Below are 7,042 nucleotides of genomic sequence, written 5' to 3' on the forward strand. Positions count from 1 at the left end.
TTGGAATTCCATGAAAGGATTTTCTTATTTGTGTAGAAAATATCAACAGCTTCCACAGAAGCAGCACAATTCACCCTTCATCCTAAAGTATGCATATAAGTTAGAGAACTCCTGATCAGTGCCTTGTGCCACATTATCCTGGATAAATAATAATTGTTTCAATGAGAATCTTCCTAGAATGCAATGAAAATACAACCTGCTTCATAGTTTATAAATGTTTCCGAACCAATGATTTTCAAGTATCAGTATTAGTATTGCTCAGATAAGACCAAAGCATTAGCACACATAAGGACATACTTATACCAGTAAACATGCCACCGTCACCACCATCACCACCACCACAACAAAAACTCAAACAGGTTTGTTTTGTGGTGAGGTGAAAAGTTAGCATGTAGAACAGCCTGTGTAAGTGCTCGACTTCTACTTGCTATTGTATCTCTGCATGAATTATTCTAGATTCATTTTTTCTTCAGTATTCTATAAATATTACCCTGATGTCTTGCATGCAATATTTCTGTTGAGAAGTCTGAATCAGTTTCTCTTGATCCTTTATGAATGAGTAGCATTTCCTCTCTAAAAACTTAATGTTTTTGTTATCTTTCAAATTTAATATATCTAGAAATGTTTATAATTGCTATAACAAATTGTAATTTGTAGGCAGCATTGAATACATTCAAATGCCAAATGGTAAGGATTTAATTAAATATTGAAATGGAAACACACCTAAATAAATATTAAACTATGTGATAATAGACCACAAATTACTTTAATGATTTCTATTCTGTAAGAATTTTTTCATTTATGCAACATTTTATAAAGCACCTAGTCATATATAAATTTTAGTTTGCTGAAGAATGTTTACTGTTTTTCAACTAATTTATTTTTAAATTGAAAAATAACATTATATGAATTTTTTAATGTATGGTATGATGTTTTGACAAATATATACATTATAGAATGGCTGAATCTAGCTATTTGATATAAGAATTACCTCACATAATTGTAACTCTTTTTAGTGGGGAAACTTCATATCCACTTTTGGCATTTTTCAAGAATATAAGATATTGGCTGGGTACAGTGGTGCATACCTGCAGTACCAGAAACTCAGGAGGCTGAATCAGGCAAGTTAAAGGTCAGCCTTGGCAGCTTAGTGAGACCCTGTCTCAAAATAAAAGTAAAAAAGGACTAGGGGTAGCTCAGTTAAATATATGTAGGTTAAATTCCCAGTACCATAAAAAAAAAAAAAGAATGCGAAGTATTGTTAGCAATAGTTAATGACAGACCTCTTGAACTCATTCCTCCTATCTAACTGAAATTTTGTAACATTGAACAACATTTCCCAAACTCCCCTGCCCCCAACCACAGCAGTCCCTGGAAACCAACATTATATTCTCTACTCCTATGAGATCAACTCTTTCAGGTTCCACATATCAATTAGAACATATAATAGTTCTCTTTAGGTGTCTGGCTTATTACACTCAATATAATGTCCAGCTCTATATGAGTTGTAGTAAACAGAAGACTTGCATCTTTTGGTGGCTGAATAGTATTCTATTGTGCATATATACCATATTTTTTAACCTTTCTTCCATTTACTATTTTTTTCCCATTTACCATTGTTAAAGAGGGAAACTAACATGATTTGGAGGTAGAATAATATGTATTTAACTTCCTGTAGCAATTTAAAGCCCTTATATCATCTGATTGGAATATAGCAAAGTACATATAGACAAGTATAGATATTAACTTAGTCTCAATTCTGGATTTTAAAAGTGTCTAGATACATCTAACACAATGTAGGAAAAGAAGAACAAAGTTAAAGGACTCACTATTTGATCAAGACTTATTACAAATCTACAGTAATTAATATAGCACAGTTGTTGGCAAAATAATAACCATATAAATCAATACTACAGAGTGGAGAGCTCAGAAATAACCCCAAATAAATATAGTCAACTGAGTTATGGCCAAAGCACAAAGGGAATTCAATTAAGAAAAATATTTTTTCAACAAATATTGCTGAAAAGTTGGACATATATATGCTCAAAAAATAAAAAATAAAATAAAAACTAGACACAGACCTCATACCATATAACAACATCCTAATATTCATATAAAACTACAATAGATCCCCAATAGCCAAGATAACTTTGCGCAAAAAGAACACTGCCGAAGGCACTGCACTTTTTGATTTCAAAATACATTACAAAGCTACAGTAAGTAAAACAGTACTGCACTGGCACAAAAACAGACTGGCCTCCCATCAGTTGTATATGAAGTAAACTGATCTTTAACAAGGACTTCAAGGATACACAGTAGGGAAATGAGTCTTTTCAATGAAAGCTATTGGCAGATTGTACAGCCACTCACAACAATAAAATTGGAAACTCAGATTCATAAAAATAAACTAAAAGCATATTAATGCAAGGCCTAAAAATCATAAAACATTCTTAGAAGAAAACAAGGGGGAAAACCTTCATGATTTTCATTATTTGGGCCTGGATATGAGTCCTTAGACATGATAAAAAAAATTTTTTTAAAAAAGCACAGGAAACAAAAGCAAAAATAAACGAGTGGAGTTACATCAAACTAAAACAGACAAAAAAAATTCAATAAAATGGAAAGACAGCTACTGGAATGGGAAAACATATTTTGGAACCATGTATCTGAGAATAGGTTAGTATCCAAAATGTGGAAGGAGCTCCTAAAACTCAATAGCAAACAAACAAACAAACAATCTATTAAAAATGGGTATAAAACCTGAAAAGATCTTTCTCCAAAGAAAACATACAACTAACCAATAGGGTAAGCACATTAAAAAGGGTTCAATATCACTAATCATCAGGGAAATGGAATAAAACCACAGTATGATTTTACAAAACACTTAGGAGAGCTGCTGTCAAAAAAGCAAAAGGTAGCAAGTGTTGACAAGGGTGGGCAGAAAAGGGAACCCCTGTACATTGTTGGCAGGAGTGTAAATTAACATAGTCGTTATGTAAAACAATATAGAGGTCCTTAAAAAGCTTACAGGTAGAACCATCATATGACCCAGAAATCACACTTCTGGATAGATGTTTAAGAATTAACTCAAAATGGATTATAGACATAAATGTAAGACACAAAATGATAAAAACATTATAACATAAAATATAAAGGTGGTCTTGGGCTTGATGTGATTTTTGCACAAGATTAAAAATCATGATATTTAAAAGAAACAAAAGTGAGACATTGTATTTTTTTTTAAATTTTCAAATGCTGTTCTTTAAAATAGACTGTTAGGAAAATGAAAAGAAAATTCACTGGGAGAGAGTTTTACAAAATACACCTCTGATGAAGAACTTGTAGTCAATGTATACAAAGAACTCTTAAACTCAACAATAAGAAAATAAATTTATTCAAACATGGACAAAAGATCTTTTCACCAATGAAAGCATAGAGAAGGCAAGTTTTTATATTAAAAGATGCTCAATATCATGCTATTATGAAATTGTAAATTAAAATAACAAACACTGTTAGAATATACAAAATAGGGGCTGGGGTTATGGTTCAGTGGTAGAGTGCAAGACTTGTGTATGTGAGGCACTGGGTTCGATCCTCAGCACCACACAAAAATAAATAAAGGTATTGTGTCCATCAAAAACTAAAGAAATATTTTTTAAAAAAAGAATATGCAAAATAAAAAACAAACCTGACAATACCAATTTCTAACAAAGATGGAGAATAATATGAACTCTCATTCATTATTGTTAGGAAAGAAAAATGCCACATCTACTTTGCAAGACTATTCAGTCATTTCTTAACAATACTAAACATATTCTTACCATATATTCAGCAATGCTCCTAGGTATTTATCCAGTTGAACGGAAAATTTATGTCTACACAAAAATATTTTTAAACCCCGCAAATAAGTTTTTGTTAAGAATAAAAATTCCAATACCCCTCCATTTCTTGATCAACATGGATTTAACTTTTTTCCTGGTAATGCCGATTTCTCTACCCGGGGGACAAGTGGATCTCAGGGACAATCAACGCAAAGTTCTGTTCATAGCAACAGTTATGGCTATCCACCTAGTTCTCTTGGGAGAGCTATTACTGATGCACAGGCTGGATCTGTCAATGACACTTTGAGTAAGGTGCCCGACATTAGCAGTATTGAGCAATGCATGACTAGACTGAAAATTGATGGACCTGACAGCTGCAGTGACTAAATCTGTAGGCACAGCCTTGAGCAGCAGTGGTATGACTAGCATTGCAACCAATAGCGGACCCCCTGTGAGCAGTGCGGCACCTAAACCAACCTCCTGGGCTGCCATTGCTAGGAAGCCTACCAAACCTCAACTGAAACTTAAACCCAAGGGCAATGTGGGCATTGGGGGTTCTGCTGTACCACCACCTCCTATAAAACACAACATGAATATTGGAACTTGGGATGAAAAGGGGTCAGTGGTAAAGGCTACACCAACCATCCAGTTTTGCCTCCTTAAACTATAATCCAGCAGCCTCAGCCATTAGTTCAACGGCCACCATTGGTGCAAAGCCAACTTTCTCCACAGCAGCTTCAGCCACCACAACTACAACAGCAACAAGGACCTCAGCCATAGGCTCAGCCACACCAAGTGCTACCTCAGCCACCACAGCTGCAGAATTGCTGGGTAGCTCCTCGGAACAGGGAAGCCGGCTTCAGCCAGAACAATGGAGTGGGCAGTGACACTTTGGTTTGTGCCTGTCAGTGCTTCACCTTCAAGCATAAAAGTGCATCCAGGACTGGAAAAGCTGAAGGCCATAAACAACTATAATCCCAAAGACTTTGATTGGAACCTGAAGAATGGACGTGTGCTTATAATTAAAAGCTACTCTGAGGATGACCTACATCGTTCCATTAAGTACTCTATCTGGTGCAGTACTGAGCATGGTAATAAGCGTTTGGATGCAGCCTACTGTTCCCTGAATGGGAAAGGCCCATTCTAGTTACTCTTTAGTGTGAATGGCAGTGGAAATTTTTGTGGGGTGGCTGAAAGGAAATCTGTTGTGGACTATAATGCATATGGTGTCTGGTCTCAAGATAAATGGAAGGGCAAATTTGAAGTTAAAGGGATCTTTGTGAAAGATGTTCCCAGTATACGGCACATTTGCTTAAAACACAATGACAATGAACCAGTAACCAATTCAAGGGACACTCAAGAGGTACCCCTAGAAAAAGCTAAGCAAGTGCTTAAAATAATTGCTACTTTCAAGCACACCACCTCAACCTTTGATGACTTTGCACATTATGAAAAGTGTCAAGAAGAGGAGGAAGCCATGCATAGGGAGAGAAATAGAAACAAACAATAATCATATGGAGATGTCCTACTGAAATTACAACACTAATGACATAGACTCTGGAAATGCCTAATAAGTCAAAGAAGACATTATTAAAGCTTTTTTTCTGCTTAAGGTGACATCTTTGAACACTTTCATACAAAATTGACTCTTCATGTAATGGTATTCATCAGCACCACCTGCCCTTATACTCATACTGAATACACTTGAGAACTGTAACTTCACCAAGCACTTTCTGTCCTAAAACTTTACCATATCTGCTCTTTTATAATTATACACCCTAGCTAAGCCACAGAAGACTGAATGAAGGCAAGGATTCATTAACTCTTTGAATTTGTTAAATACTAACAGTTAACCATTAGAAGTGGTTCAATGAGGTAAAAGTCACACTGCTTCAAATTTTTCTTTGTTGTAGTTTTAAATGATTAATTTTTAGCTATTTCAACAGATTAAAAGCAAACTAATCATGCCATATTTAGTCACAGAGTTCAGTCTAAATGTTTATGTGAAAATTATTATAGTAAACTTTTAATATGGCAAAGCAACATTAAGCTCTATTTTAGCCAAATGAAACATAATCTGAAATTATATTAGAACATTTCCCTTGTCTTCAAACTATTTGGTGTAACAGAATTATTGATATCCAGCTTGGTGGGTTTCACCAGTTAATGCACATTCTCTTCCCCTCCTTCCATCAATGATCTGTATACTGAGAAATGTGCATTTGTCTGAGGAATTATTTTGTTTGCTACCACTTAATGAATCTCAAAATTTTGAGTAAATTACCTCAGTCTAATCAGACTTTTTATGACCTTTATAACTATGTTTAAAATCCTTTATTCTTATTTCTGGGTGTTTGTGAGCCTGATTGCTATCATGAAGTAAAAATGTATTATTCTAGATATTCACTGGCTAAATAAACATAACTCTTGTTTAGAAAGCATATACTGTTCCTCAACTCTTTTTTCCAGCTTTTGCAGTGTCCTGGCATCCTTAAAATACTTTGAGAATATGGCTTTTATCCATAAATTAAATCAGTTCTAAGTGAAACAAAACAAAACAAACAAAAAAGAATAAAAATTCCAAAAGTTTCATATTTTCCTTGGTCTACACTTTGAATATAACATTATATTAATATCTTTTCCTGTTTACCACTGATTTTTATCACAACATATTATGTCAGCATGTCACAGGTTATTTTCTTTGAATTAAATTGCAATTATGCACTGGCATTAGCCACATGCATCCTGACATCATCGTAAAAATCATCTTTCTTTAATATTTTGTGTTGACTGAACTCAAATTTCTCATGTAGAACCGTGTAAGAACAAGACTAGCTGGCCATGTTGTGGGCAGCTTCTGAAACATAAGTGATAGAGATTTGCCTTTATTTTTCTGTTGTTGCTATTGCTACTAATTATTTTAATCTTATGTGTGACTCTGAAACTCATAAAAGTGAAAAGATGCCTTTTATTAGAGATATTTAAAAAACAGCAGAGGAAAACCATTGCACTCTCTCTTTTATTATGAGCATGATTTGAATAATATTAAAGCAAGGGTCCCAAACAATGATCATTAGTAATTGTTTTTTTTTTTCTAAAGGAATAAAGCAGGAAGTGCATCCAAAGTCCTTAATGTCTATCCTGAACCTTCAGTACTTGATATTCCCAAGGCTGAATAATTGCAGTGAAAAAAAAATGTTATTTTTCTTCAATGAATTGTT

General features: G+C 34.2%; 1 pseudogene; it reads left to right on the top strand.

Annotated features, from left to right (window-relative positions):
* The first annotated feature begins 311 nt into the window (after nucleotides 1–311).
* LOC143407297 (YTH domain-containing family protein 3 pseudogene) lies at nucleotides 312–5,331 on the top strand (annotated as a pseudogene).
* The last annotated feature ends 1,711 nt before the right edge of the window (nucleotides 5,332–7,042 follow it).

The sequence above is a fragment of the Callospermophilus lateralis genome, chromosome 9 (assembly GCF_048772815.1).
Source record: "Callospermophilus lateralis isolate mCalLat2 chromosome 9, mCalLat2.hap1, whole genome shotgun sequence".
NCBI lineage: Eukaryota > Metazoa > Chordata > Mammalia > Rodentia > Sciuridae > Callospermophilus > Callospermophilus lateralis.